Source organism: Uranotaenia lowii, chromosome 2 (assembly GCF_029784155.1).
Source record: "Uranotaenia lowii strain MFRU-FL chromosome 2, ASM2978415v1, whole genome shotgun sequence".
In the NCBI taxonomy this organism is placed as follows: Eukaryota; Metazoa; Arthropoda; class Insecta; order Diptera; family Culicidae; genus Uranotaenia; species Uranotaenia lowii.
In genome coordinates, this window is record NC_073692.1 from 295039663 (window position 1) to 295054339 (window position 14677).

Sequence of the window (14677 nt, forward strand, 5' to 3'; positions counted from 1 at the left end):
GTTCCTACGGTTCGAACGGTTCCTACGGTTCGTACGGTTCGAACGGTTCCTACAGTTCGTACGGTTCGAACGGTTACTACGGTTCGTACGGTTCCTACGGTTCGTACGGTTCGAACGGTTCCCACGGTTCGTACGATTCGAACGATTCGAACGGTTCCTACGGTTCGAACGGTTCGTACGGTTCCTACGGTTCGAACGGTTCCTACGGTTCGTACGGTTCCTACGGTTCGAACGGTTCCTACGGTTCGTACGGTTCCTACGGTTCGTACGGTTCGAACGGTTCCTACGATTCGAACGATTCCTACGGTTCGTACGGTTCGAACGGTTCCTACGGTTCCAACGGTTCCTACGGTTCGTACGGTTCCTACGGTTCGAACGGTTCCTACGGTTCCAACGGTTCGTACGATTCTCACGGTTCGAACGGTTCCTACGGTTCGTACGGTTCGAACGGTTCCTACTGTTCGAACGGTTCCTACGGTTCGAACGGTTCCTACGGTTCGAACGGTTTGTACGGTTCCTACGGTTCGAACGGTTCCTACGGTTCCTACGGTTCGTACGGTTCCTACGGTTCGAACGGTTCCTACGGTTCGTACGGTTCGAACGGTTCCTACGGTTCGTACGGTTCCTACGGTTCGAACGGTTTCTACGGTTCGTACGGTTCCTACGGTTCGTACGGTTCGAACGGTTCCTACGGTTCGTACGGTTCCTACGGTTCGAACGGTTTCTACGGTTCGTACGGTTCCTACGGTTCGAACGGTTCCTACGGTTCGTACGGTTCGAACGGTTCCTACAGTTCGTACGGTTCGAACGGTTACTACGGTTCGTACGGTTCCTACGGTTCGTACGGTTCGAACGGTTCGAACGGTTCCTACGGTTCGTACGGTTCCTACGGTTCGAACGGTTCCTACGGTTCGAACGGTTCCTACGGTTCGAACGGTTCCTACGGTTCGTACGGTTCGAACGGTTCGTACGGTTCGAACGGTTCCTACGGTTCGAACGGTTCCTACGGTTCGAACGGTTCCTACGGTTCGAACGGTTCGTACGGTTCCTACGGTTCGTACGGTTCGAACGGTTCCTACGGTTCGAACGGTTCGTACGGTTCCTACGGTTCGAACGGTTCCTACGGTTCGTACGGTTCCTACGGTTCGAATGGTTCCTACGGTTCGTACGGTTCCTACGGTTCGAACGGTTCCTACGGTTCCTACGGTTCGTACGGTTCCTACGGTTCGAACGGTTCCTACGGTTCGAACGGTTCGTACGGTTCCTACGGTTCGAACGGTTCCTACTTTTCGAACGGTTCCTACGGTTCGAACGGTTCGAACGGTTCCTACGGTTCGTACGGTTCCTACGGTTCGTACGGTTCGTACGGTTCGAACGGTTCCTACGGTTCGTGCGGTTCCTACGATTCCTACGGTTCGAACGGTTTTACGGTTCCTACGGTTCGAACGGTTCCTACGGTTCGAACGGTTCGAACGGTTCCTACGGTTCGTACGGTTCGAACGGTTCCTACGGTTCGAACGGTTCGAACGGTTCGTACGGTTCCTACGGTTCGTACGGTTCCTACGGTTCGAACGGTTCCTACGGTTCGTTCGGTTCCTACGGTTCGAACGGTTCCTACGGTTCGAACGGTTCCTACGGTTCGTACGGTTCGAACGGTTCCTACGGTTCGAACGGTTCCTACGGTTCGAACGGTTCCTACGGTTCGAACGGTTCGAACGGTTCGTACGGTTCCTACGGTTCGAACGGTTCCTACGGTTCGTACGGTTCCTACGGTTCGAACGGTTCGTACGAATCCTACGGTTCGAACGGTTCCTACGGTTCCTACGGCTCGAACGGTTCCTACGGTTCGAACGGTTCCTACGGTTCGTACGGTTCGAACGGTTCCTACGGTTCGTACGGATCGAACGGTTCGAACTGTTCCTACGGTTCGTACGGTTCCTACGGTTCGTACGGTTCGAACGGTTCCTACGGTTCGTACGGTTCCTACGGTACGAGCGGTTCCTACGGTTCGTACGGTTCCTACGGTTCGAACGGTTCGTACGGTTCCTACGGTTCGAACGGTTCCTACGGTTCGTACTGTTCCTACGGTTCGTACGGTTCTTACGGTTCGTACGGTTCCTACGGTTCGAACGGTTCCTACGGTTCGTACGGTTCCTACGGTTCCTACGGTTTGAACGGTTCCTACGTTTCGTACGGTTCCTACGGTTCGAACGGTTCTTACGGTTCGAACGGTTCCTACGGTTCGAACGGTTCCTACGGTTCGTACGGTTCGAACGGTTCCTACGGTTCGTACGGTTCCTACGGTACGAGCGGTTCCTACGGTTCGTACGGTTCCTACGGTTCGAACGGTTCGTACGGTTCCTACGGTTCGAACGGTTCCTACGGTTCGTACTGTTCCTACGGTTCGTACGGTTCTTACGGTTCGTACGGTTCTTACGGTTCGAACGGTTCCTACGGTTCGTACGGTTCCTACGGTTCCTACGGTTTGAACGGTTCCTACGTTTCGTACGGTTCCTACGGTTCGAACGGTTCTTACGGTTCGAACGGTTCCTACGGTTCGAACGGTTCCTACGGTTCGTACGGTTCGAACGGTTCCTACGGTTCGTACGGTTCGAACGGTTCCTACTGTTCCTACGGTTCGATCGGTTCCTACGGTTCCTACGGTTCGAACGGTTCGTACGGTTCCTACGGTTCGAACGGTTCGTACGGTTCGTACGGTTCCTACGGTTCGAACGGTTCCTACGGTTCGTACGGTTCCTACGGTTCGAACGGTTCCTACGGTTCGAACGGTTCCTACGGTTCGTACGGTTCGTACGGTTCCTACGGTTCGTACGGTTCTTACGGTTCCTACGGTTCAAACGGTTCCTACGGTTCGTACTGTTCCTACGGTTCGTACGGTTCTTACGGTTCGAACGGTTCCTACGGTTCGTACGGTTCCTACGGTTCCTACGGTTCGAACGGTTCCTACGGTTCGTACGGTTCCTACGGTTCGAACGGTTCCTACGGTTCGAACGGTTCTTACGGTTCGTACGGTTCCTACGGTTCGAACGGTTCCTACGGTTCGAACGGTTCGAACAGTTCCTACGGTTCGAACGGTTCCTACGATTTTTACGGTTCCTACGGTTCGAACGGTTCCTACGGTTCGTACGGTTCCTACGGTTCCTACGGTTCGAACGGTTCCTACGGTTCGAACGGTTCGTACGGTTCCTACGGTTCGAACGGTTCCTACGGTTCCTACGGTTCGAACGGTTCCTACGGTTCGTACGGTTCCTACGGTTCGTACGGTTCGAACGGTTCCTACGGTTCGTACGGTTCCTACGGTTCGAACGGTTCCTACGGTTCGTACGGTTCGAACGGTTCCTACGGTTCGTACGGTTTCTACGGTTCGAACGGTTCGTACGGTTCCTACGGTTCGAACGGTTCCTACGGTTCGAACGGTTCCTACGGTTTCTACGGTTCGAACGGTTCCTACGGTTCGTACGGTTCGAACGGTTCCCACGGTTCGTACGGTTCGAACGATTCGAACGGTTCCTGCGGTTCGTACGGTTCGAACGGTTGCTACGGTTCGAACGGTTCCTACGGTTCCTACGGTTCGAACGGTTCCTACGGTTCGTACGGTTCCTACGGTTCGTACGGTTCCTACGGTTCGAACGGTTCCTACGGTTCGAACGGTTCCTACGGTTCGTACGGTTCGAACGGTTCCTACGGTTCGAACGGTTCCTACGGTTCGAACGGTTCCTACGGTTCGAACGGTTCCTACGGTTCGAACGGTTCCTACGGTTCGTACGGTTCGAACGGTTCCTACGGTTCGAACGGTTCCTACAGTTTGAACGGTTCCTACGGTTCGTACGGTTCGAACGGTTCCTACGGTTCGAACGGTTCCTACGGTTCGTACGGTTCCTACGGTTCGAACGGTTCCTACGGTTCGAACGGTTCCTACGGTTCGAACGGTTCCTACGGTTCGAACGGTTCCTACGGTTCGTACGGTTGCTACGGTTCGTACGGTTCCTACGGTTCGTACGGTTCGAACGGTTCCTACAGTTCGAACGGTTCCTACGGTTCGTACGGTTCCTACGGTTCGAACGGTTCGAACGGTTCCTACGGTTCGTACGGTTCCTACGGTTCGAACGGTTCCTACGGTTCGAACGGTTCCTACGGTTCGTACGGTTCGAACGGTTCCTACGGTTCGAACGGTTCCTACGGTTCGAACGGTTCCTACGGTTCTAACGGTTCCTACGGTTCCTACGGTTCGAACGGTTCCTACGGTTCGAACGGTTCGTACGGTTCCTACGGTTCGAACGGTTCCTACGGTTCGTACGGTTCCTACGGTTCAAACGGTTGCTACGGTTCGTACGGTTCCTACGGTTCGTACGGTTCGAACGGTTCCTACGATTCGAACGATTCCTACGGTTCGTACGGTTCGAACGGTTCCTACGGTTCCAACGGTTCCTACGGTTCGTACGGTTCCTACGGTTCGAACGGTTCCTACGGTTCCTACGGTTCGAACGGTTCCTACGGTTCGAACGGTTCCTACGGTTCGTATGGTTCGAACGGTTCCTACGGTTCGAACGGTTCCTACGGTTCGAACGGTTCCTACGGTTCGAACGGTTCCTACGGTTCGAACGGTTCCTACGGTTCGTACGGTTCGAACGGTTCCTACGGTTCGAACGGTTCCTACGGTTCGTACGGTTCGAACGGTTCCTACGGTTCGAACGGTTCCTACGGTTCGTACGGTTCCTACGGTTCGAACGGTTCCTACGGTTCGAACGGTTCCTACGGTTCGTACGGTTCGAACGGTTCCTACGGTTCGAACGGTTCCTACGGTTCGAACGGTTCCTACGGTTCGAACGGTTCCTACGGTTCGAACGGTTCCTACGGTTCGAACGGTTCGTACGGTTCCTACGGTTCGAACGGTTCCTACGGTTCGTACGGTTCCTACGGTTCGTATGGTTCCTACGGTTCCTACGGTTCGTATGGTTCCTACGGTTCGAACGGTTCCTACGGTTTGAACGGTTCGTACGGTTCGTACGGTTCCTACGGTTCGAACGGTTCCTACGGTTCGAACGGTTCCTACGGTTCGTACGGTTCGTATGGTTCCTACGGTTCGTACGGTTCGAACGGTTCGTACGGTTCCTACGGTTCGAACGGTTCCTACGGTTCGTACGGTTCCTACGGTTCGAACGGTTCCTACGGTTCGAACGGTTCCTACGGTTCGTACGGATCCTACGGTTTGTACGGTTCGAACGGTTCCTACGGTTCGAACGGTTCCTACGGTTCCTACGGTTCGTACGGTTCCTACGGTTCGAACGGTTCCTACGGTTCGTACGGTTCGAACGGTTCGAACGGTTCCTACGGTTCGTACGGTTCGAACGGTTTGAACGGTTCCAACGGTTCGTACGGTTCCTACGGTTCGAACGGTTCGTACGGTTCCTAAGGTTCGTACGGTTCGAACGGTTCCTACGGTTCGAACGGTTCCTACGGTTCGTACGGTTCCTACGGTTCGAACGGTTCCTACGGTTCGTACGGTTCGAACGGTTCGAACGGTTCCTACGGTTCGTACGGTTCGAACGGTTCCTACGGTTCGAACGGTTCCTACGGTTCGTACGGTTCCTACGGTTCGAACGGTTCCTACGGTTCGTACGGTTCCTACGGATCGAACGGTTCGAACGGTTCCTACGGTTCGAACGGTTCCTACGGTTCCTACGGTTCGTACGATTCCTACGGTTCGAACGGTTCCTACGGTTCGTACGGTTCGAACGGTTTCTTCGGTTCGTACGGTTCGAACGGTTCCTACGGTTCGAACGGTTCCTACGGTTCGAACGGTTCCTACGGTTCGAACGGTTCCTACGGTTCGTACGATTCCTACGGTTCGAACGGTTCCTACGGTTCGTACGGTTCGAACGAATCCTTCGGTTCGTACGGTTCCTACGGTTCGAACGGTTCCTACGGTTCGTACGATTCCTACGGTTTGAACGGTTCCTACGGTTCGAACGGTTCGAACGGTTCCTACGGTTCGTACGGTTCGAACGGTTTGAACGGTTCCAACGGTTCGTACGGTTCCTACGGTTCGAACGGTTCGTACGGTTCCTAAGGTTCGTACGGTTCCTACGGTTCCTACGGTTCGAACGGTTCCTACGGTTCGTACGGTTCCTACGGTTCGAACGGTTCCTACGGTTCGTACGGTTCCTACGGTTTGAACGGTTCCTACGGTTCGAACGGTTCGAACGGTTCCTATGGTTCGTACGGTTCGAACGGTTCCTACGGTTCGTACGGTTCCTACGGTTCGAACGGTTCGTACGGTTCGAACGGTTCCTACGGTTCGTACGGTTCCTACGGTTCGAACGGTTCCTACGGTTCCTACGGTTCTTACGGTTCGTACGGTTCGAACGGTTCGTACGGTTCCTTCGGTTCGAACGGTTCGTACGGTTCCTACGGTTCGAACGGTTCCTACGGTTCGATCGGTTCCTACTGATCGAACGGTTCCTACGGTTCGTACGGTTCCTACGGTTCGAACGGTTCCTACGGTTCGTACGGTTCCTACGGCTCATACGGTTCCTACGGTTCGTACGGTTCCTGCGGTTCGAACGGTTCCTACGGTTCGTACGGTTCGAACGGTTCCTACGGTTCGTACGGTTCCTACGGTTAGAACGGTTCCTACGGTTCGAACGGTTCGAACGGTTCCTACGGTTCGAACGGTTCGTACGGTTCCTACGGTTCGAACGGTTCCTACGGTTCCTACGGTTCGAACGGTTCCTACGGTTCGTACGGTTCCTACGGTTCGAACGGTTCCTACGGTTCGTACGGTTCCTACGGTTCGAACGGTTCCTGTGGTTCGTGCGGTTCGAACGGTTCCTACGGTTCCTACGGTTCGAACGGTTCCTACGGTTCGTACGGTTCCTACGGTTCGAACGGTTCCTACGGTTCGTACGGTTCGAACGGTTCCTACGGCTCGAACGGTTCCTACAGTTCCTACGGTTCGTACGGTTCGAACGGTTCGAACGGTTCGAACGGTTCCTACGGTTCGTACGGTTCGAACGGTTCCTACGGTTCGCACGGTTCCTACGGTTCGAACGGTTCCTACGGTTTGTACGGTTCCTACGGTTTGTACGGTTCCTACGGTTCGAACGGTTACTACGGTTCCTACGGTTCGTACGGTTCCTACGGTTCGTACGGTTCGTACGGTTCGAACGGTTCCTACAATTCATACGGTTCGAACGGTTCGTACGGTTCCTACGGTTCGAACGGTTCCTACGGTTCGTACGGTTCCTACGGTTCGAACGGTTCCTACGGTTCGTACCGTTCGAACGGTTCCTACGGTTCGAACGATTCGTACGGTTCCTACGGTTCGAACGGTTCCTACGGTTCCTACGGTTCGTTCGGTTCCTACGGTTCGAACGGTTCCTACGGTTCGTACGGTTCGAACGGTTCGTACGGTTCCTACGGTTCGTACGGTTCGAACGGTTCCTACGGTTCGAACGGTTCCTACGGTTCCTACGGTTCGAACGTTTCCAACGGTTCGTACGGTTCCTACGGTTCGTACGGTTCGAACGGTTCCTACGGTTCGTACGGTTCAAACGGTTCCTACGGTTCGAACGGTTCCTACGGTTCGTACGGTTCGAACGGTTCCTACGGTTCGAACGGTTCCAACGGTTCGAACGGTTCCTACGGTTCGAACGGTTCGTACGGTTCGAACGGTTCATACGGTTCGAACGGTTCCTACGGTTCGTACGGTTCCTACGGTTCGTACGGTTCCTACGGTTTGAACGGTTCGAACGGTTCCTACGGTTCCTACGGTTCGAACGGTTCCTACGGTTCGAACGGTTCCTACGGTTCGAACGGTTCCTACGGTTCGAACGGTTCCTACGGTTCGAACGGTTCCTACGGTTCGTACGGTTCGAACGGTTCCTACGGTTCGTACGGTTCCTACGGTTCGTACGGTTCCTACGGTTCGAACGGTTCCTACGGTTCGTACGGTTCCTACGGTTCGTACGGTTCCTACGGTTTGAACGGTTCGAACGGTTCCTACGGTTCGTACGGTTCGAACGGTTCCTACGGTTCGTACGGTTCATACGGTTCGAACGGTTCCTACGGTTCGTACGGTTCCTACGGTTCGTACGGTTCCTACGGTTTGAACGGTTCGAACGGTTCCTACGGTTCCTACGGTTCGAACGGTTCCTACGGTTCGAACGGTTCCTACGGTTCCTACGGTTCGTACGGTTCGAACGGTTCCTAAGGTTCGAACGGTTCCTACGGTTCGTACGGTTCCTTCGGTTCGAACGGTTCCTACGGTTCCTACGGTTCGAACGGTTCCTACGGTTCGTACGGTTCCTACGGTTCGATCGGTTCCTACGGTTCATACGGTTCGAACGGTTCGTACGGTTCCTACGGTTCGAACGTTTCCTACGGTTCGTACGGTTCCTACAGTTCGAACGGTTCCTGCGGTTCGTACGGTTCTTACGGTTCGTACGGTTCCTACGGTTCCTACGGTTCCTACGGTTCGAACGGTTCCTACGGTTCCTACGGTTCGAACGGTTCGAACGGTTCCTACGGTTCAAACGGTTCCTACGGTTCGTACTGTTCCTACGGTTCGTACGGTTCTTACGGTTCGAACGGTTCCTACGGTTCGTACGGTTCCTACGGTTCCTACGGTTCGAACGGTTCCTACGGTTCGTACGGTTCCTACGGTTCGAACGGTTCCTACGGTTCGAACGGTTCTTACGGTTCGTACGGTTCCTACGGTTCGAACGGTTCCTACGGTTCGAACGGTTCGAACAGTTCCTACGGTTCGAACGGTTCCTACGATTTTTACGGTTCCTACAGTTCGAACGGTTCCTACGGTTCGTACGGTTCCTACGGTTCCTACGGTTCGAACGGTTCCTACGGTTCGAACGGTTCGTACGGTTCCTACAGTTCGAACGGTTCCTACGGTTCCTACGGGTCGAACGGTTCCTACGGTTCGTACGGTTCCTACGGTTCGTACGGTTCGAACGGTTCCTACGGTTCGTACGGTTCCTACGGTTCGAACGGTTCCTACGGTTCCTACGGTTCGAACGGTTCCTACGGTTCGTACGGTTCCTACGGTTCGAACGGTTCCTACGGTTCCTACGGTTCGAACGGTTCCTACGGTTCGAACGGTTCCTATGGTTCGAACGGTTCGTACGGTTCCTACGGTTCGAACGGTTCCTACGGTTCGTACGGTTCGTACAGTTCCTACGGTTCGTACGGTTCCTACGGTTCGAACGGTTCCCACGGTTCGAACGGTTCCTACGGTTCCTAACGGTTCGAACGGTTCGTACGGTTCGAACGGTTCGTACGGTTCGAACGGTTCCTACGGTTCGTACGGTTCGTATGGTTCCTACGGTTCGAACGGTTCCTACGGTTCGTACGGTTCCTACGGTTCCTACTGTTCGAACGGTTCCTACGGTTCGAACGGTTCGTACGGTTCCTACGGTTCGAACGGTTCCTACGGTTCGTACGGTTCGAACGGTTCCTACGGTTCGAACGGTTCCTACGGTTCGTACGGTTCCTACGGTTCCTACTGTTCGAACGGTTCCTACGGTTCGTACGGTTCCTACGGTTCGTACGGTTCGAACGGTTTGTACGGTTCCTTCGGTTCGAACGGTTTCTACGGTTCGAACGGTTCCTACGGTTCGTACGGTTCGAACGGTTCCCAAGGTGCGTACGGTTCCTACGGTTCGAACGGTTCCTACGGTTCGTACGGTTCCTACGGTACGAGCGGTTCCTACGGTTCGTACGGTTCCTACGGTTCGAACGGTTCGTACGGTTCCTACGGTTCGAACGGTTCCTACGGTTCGTACTGTTCCTACGGTTCGTACGGTTCTTACGGTTCGTACGGTTCTTACGGTTCGAACGGTTCCTACGGTTCGTACGGTTCCTACGGTTCCTACGGTTTGAAAGGTTCCTACGTTTCGTACGGTTCCTACGGTTCGAACGGTTCTTACGGTTCGAACGGTTCCTACGGTTCGAACGGTTCCTACGGTTCGTACGGTTCGAACGGTTCCTACGGTTCGTACGGTTCCTACGGTACGAGCGGTTCCTACGGTTCGTACGGTTCCTACGATTCGAACGGTTCGTACGGTTCCTACGGTTCGAACGGTTCCTACGGTTCGTACTGTTCCTACGGTTCGTACGGTTCTTACGGTTCGTACGGTTCTTACGGTTCGAACGGTTCCTACGGTTCGTACGGTTCCTACGGTTCCTACGGTTTGAACGGTTCCTACGTTTCGTACGGTTCCGACGGTTCGAACGGTTCTTACGGTTCGAACGGTTCCTACGGTTCGAACGGTTCCTACGGTTCGTACGGTTCGTACGGTTCCTACGGTTCGTACGGTTCCTACGGTTCGTACTGTTCCTACGGTTCGTACGGTTCTTACGGTTCGTACGGTTCTTACGGTTCGAACGGTTCCTACGGTTCGTACGGTTCCTACGGTTCCTACGGTTTGAAAGGTTCCTACGTTTCGTACGGTTCCTACGGTTCGAACGGTTCTTACGGTTCGAACGGTTCCTACGGTTCGAACGGTTCCTACGGTTCGTACGGTTCGAATGGTTCCTACGGTTCGTACGGTTCCTACGGTACGAGCGGTTCCTACGGTTCATACGGTTCCTACGATTCGAACGGTTCGTACGGTTCCTACGGTTCGAACGGTTCCTACGGTTCGTACTGTTCCTACGGTTCGTACGGTTCTTACGGTTCGTACGGTTCTTACGGTTCGAACGGTTCCTACGGTTCGTACGGTTCCTACGGTTCCTACGGTTTGAAAGGTTCCTACGTTTCGTACGGTTCCTACGGTTCGAACGGTTCTTACGGTTCGAACGGTTCCTACGGTTCGAACGGTTCCTACGGTTCGTACGGTTCGAACGGTTCCTACGGTTCGTACGGTTCCTACGGTACGAGCGGTTCCTACGGTTCGTACGGTTCCTACGATTCGAACGGTTCGTACGGTTCCTACGGTTCGAACGGTTCCTACGGTTCGTACTGTTCCTACTGTTCGTACGGTTCTTACGGTTCGTACGGTTCTTACGGTTCGAACGGTTCCTACGGTTCGTACGGTTCCTACGGTTCCTACGGTTTGAACGGTTCCTACGTTTCGTACGGTTCCGACGGTTCGAACGGTTCTTACGGTTCGAACGGTTCCTACGGTTCGAACGGTTCCTACGGTTCGTACGGTTCGTACGGTTCCTACGGTTCGTACGGTTCGAACGGTTCCTACTGTTCCTACGGTTCGAGCGGTTCCTACGGTTCCTACGGTTCGAACGGTTCGTACGGTTCCTACGGTTCGAACGGTTCCTACGGTTCGTACGGTTCCTACGGTTCGAACGGTTCCTATGGTTCGTACGGTTCCTACGGTTCGAACGGTTCCTACGGTTCGAACGGTTCCTACGGTTCGAACGGTTCGAACGGTTCCTACGGTTCAAACGGTTCCTACGGTTCGTACTGTTCCTACGGTTCGTACGGTTCTTACGGTTCGAACGGTTCCTACGGTTCGTACGGTTCCTACGGTTCCTACGGTTCGAACGGTTCCTACGGTTCGTACGGTTCCTACGGTTCGAACGGTTCCTACGGTTCGAACGGTTCTTACGGTTCGTACGGTTCCTACGGTTCGAACGGTTCCTACGGTTCGAACGGTTCGAACAGTTCCTACGGTTCGAACGGTTCCTACGATTTTTACGGTTCCTACGGTTCGAACGGTTCCTACGGTTCGTACGGTTCCTACGGTTCGTACGGTTCCTACGGTTCGAACGGTTCCTACGGTTCGTACGGTTCGAACGGTTCCTACGGTTCGAACGGTTCGTACGGTTCCTACGGTTCGAACGGTTCCTACGGTTCGTACGGTTCGAACGGTTCCTACAGTTCGAACGGTTCCTACGGTTCGTACGGTTCCTACGGTTCCTACGGTTCGAACGGTTCCTACGGTTCGAACGGTTCGTACGGTTCGTACGGTTCGTACGGTTCCTACGGTTCGAACGGTTCCTACGGTTCGTACGGTTCGAACGGTTCCTACAGTTCGTACGGTTCGAACGGTTACTACGGTTCGTACGGTTCCTACGGTTCGTACGGTTCGAACGGTTCCCACGGTTCGTACGATTCGAACGATTCGAACGGTTCCTACGGTTCGAACGGTTCCTAAGGTTCGAACGGTTCCTACGGTTCCTACGGTTCCTACGGTTCGAACGGTTCCTACGGTTCGAACGGTTCGTACGGTTCCTACGGTTCGAACGGTTCCTACGGTTCGTACGGTTCCTACGGTTCGAACGGTTCCTACGGTTCGTACGGTTCCTACGGTTCGTACGGTTCGAACGGTTCCTACGATTCGAACGATTCCTACGGTTCGTACGGTTCGAACGGTTCCTACGGTTCCAACGGTTCCTACGGTTCGTACGGTTCCTACGGTTCGAACGGTTCCTACGGTTCCAACGGTTCGTACGATTCCTACGGTTCGAACGGTTCCTACGGTTCGAACGGTTCGAACGGTTCCTACTGTTCGAACGGTTCCTACGGTTCGTACGGTTCCTACGGTTCGAACGGTTCCTACGGTTCGTACGGTTCAAACGGTTCCTACGGTTCGTACGGTTCCTACGGTTCGAACGGTTTCTACGGTTCGTACGGTTCCTACGGTTCGTACGGTTCGAACGGTTCCTACGGTTCGTACGGTTCCTACGGTTCGAACGGTTTCTACGGTTCGTACGGTTCCTACGGTTCCTACGGTTCGTACGGTTCGAACGGTTCCTACAGTTCGTACGGTTCGAACGGTTACTACGGTTCGTACGGTTCCTACGGTTCGTACGGTTCGAACGGTTCGAACGGTTCCTACGGTTCGTACGGTTCCTACGGTTCGAACGGTTCCTACGGTTCGAACGGTTCCTACGGTTCGAACGGTTCCTACGGTTCGTACGGTTCGAACGGTTCGTACGGTTCGAACGGTTCCTACGGTTCGAACGGTTCCTACGGTTCGAACGGTTCCTACGGTTCCTACGGTTCGAACGGTTCGTACGGTTCCTACGGTTCGTACGGTTCGAACGGTTCCTACGGTTCCTACGGTTCGTACGGTTCCTACGGTTCGAACGGTTCCTACGGTTCGTACGGTTCGAACGGTTCCTACGGTTCGAACGGTTCGTACGGTTCCTACGGTTCGAACGGTTCCTACGGTTCGTACGGTTCGAACGGTTCCTACAGTTCGAACGGTTCCTACGGTTCGAACGGTTCGTACGGTTCCTACGGTTCGAACGGTTCCTACGGTTCGAACGGTTCCTACGGTTCGAACGGTTCCTACGGTTCCTACGGTTCGAACGGTTCGTACGGTTCCTACGGTTCGTACGGTTCGAACGGTTCCTACGGTTCGAACGGTTCGTACGGTTCCTACGGTTCGAACGGTTCCTACGGTTCGTACGGTTCCTACGGTTCGAACGGTTCCTACGGTTCGTACGGTTCCTACGGTTCGAACGGTTCGTACGGTTCCTACGGTTCGTACGGTTCCTACGGTTCGAACGGTTCCTACGGTTCGAACGGTTCGTACGGTTCCTACGGTTCGAACGGTTCCTACGGTTCGTACGGTTCGAACGGTTCCTACGGTTCGTACGGTTCGAACGGTTCCCACGGTTCGTACGGTTCGAACGATTCGATCGGTTCCTGCGGTTCGTACGGTTCGAACGGTTGCTACGGTTCGAACGGTTCCTACGGTTCCTACGGTTCGAACGGTTCCTACAGTTCGTACGGTTCGTACGGTTCCTACGGTTCGTACGGTTCCTACGGTTCGAACGGTTCCTACGGTTCGAACGGTTCCTACGGTTCGAACGGTTCCTACGGTTCGAACGGTTCCTACGGTTCGAACGGTTCCTACGGTTCAAACGGTTGCTACGGTTCGTACGGTTCCTACGGTTCGTACGGTTCGAACGGTTCCTACAGTTCGAACGGTTCCTACGGTTCGTACGGTTCCTACGGTTCCTACGGTTCGAACGGTTCCTACGGTTCGTACGGTTCGAACGGTTCCTACGGTTCGAACGGTTCCTACGGTTCCTACGGTTCGTACGGTTCGAACGGTTCCCACGGTTCGTACGGTTCGAACGATTCGATCGGTTCCTGCGGTTCGTACGGTTCGAACGGTTGCTACGGTTCGAACGGTTCCTACGGTTCCTACGGTTCGAACGGTTCCTACAGTTCGTACGGTTCGTACGGTTCCTACGGTTCGAACGGTTCCTACGGTTCGAACGGTTCCTACGGTTCGAACGGTTCCTACGGTTCGAACGGTTCCTACGGTTCGAACGGTTCCTACGGTTCAAACGGTTGCTACGGTTCGTACGGTTCCTACGGTTCGTACGGTTCGAACGGTTCCTACGGTTCGTACGGTTCCTACGGTTCGTACGGTTCCTACGGTTCCTACGGTTCGTACGGTTCCTACGGTTCGAACGGTTCCTACGGTTCGTACGGTTCCTACGGTTCGAACGGTTCGTACGGTTCCTACGGTTCGTACGGTTCCTACGGTTCGAACGGTTCCTACGGTTCGAACGGTTCGTACGGTTCCTACGGTTCGAACGGTTCCTACGGTTCGTACGGTTCGAACGGTTCCTACGGTTCGAACGGTTCCTACGGTTCCTACGGTTCGTACGGTTCGAACGGTTCCCACGGTTCGTACGGTTCGAACGATTCGATCGGTTCCTG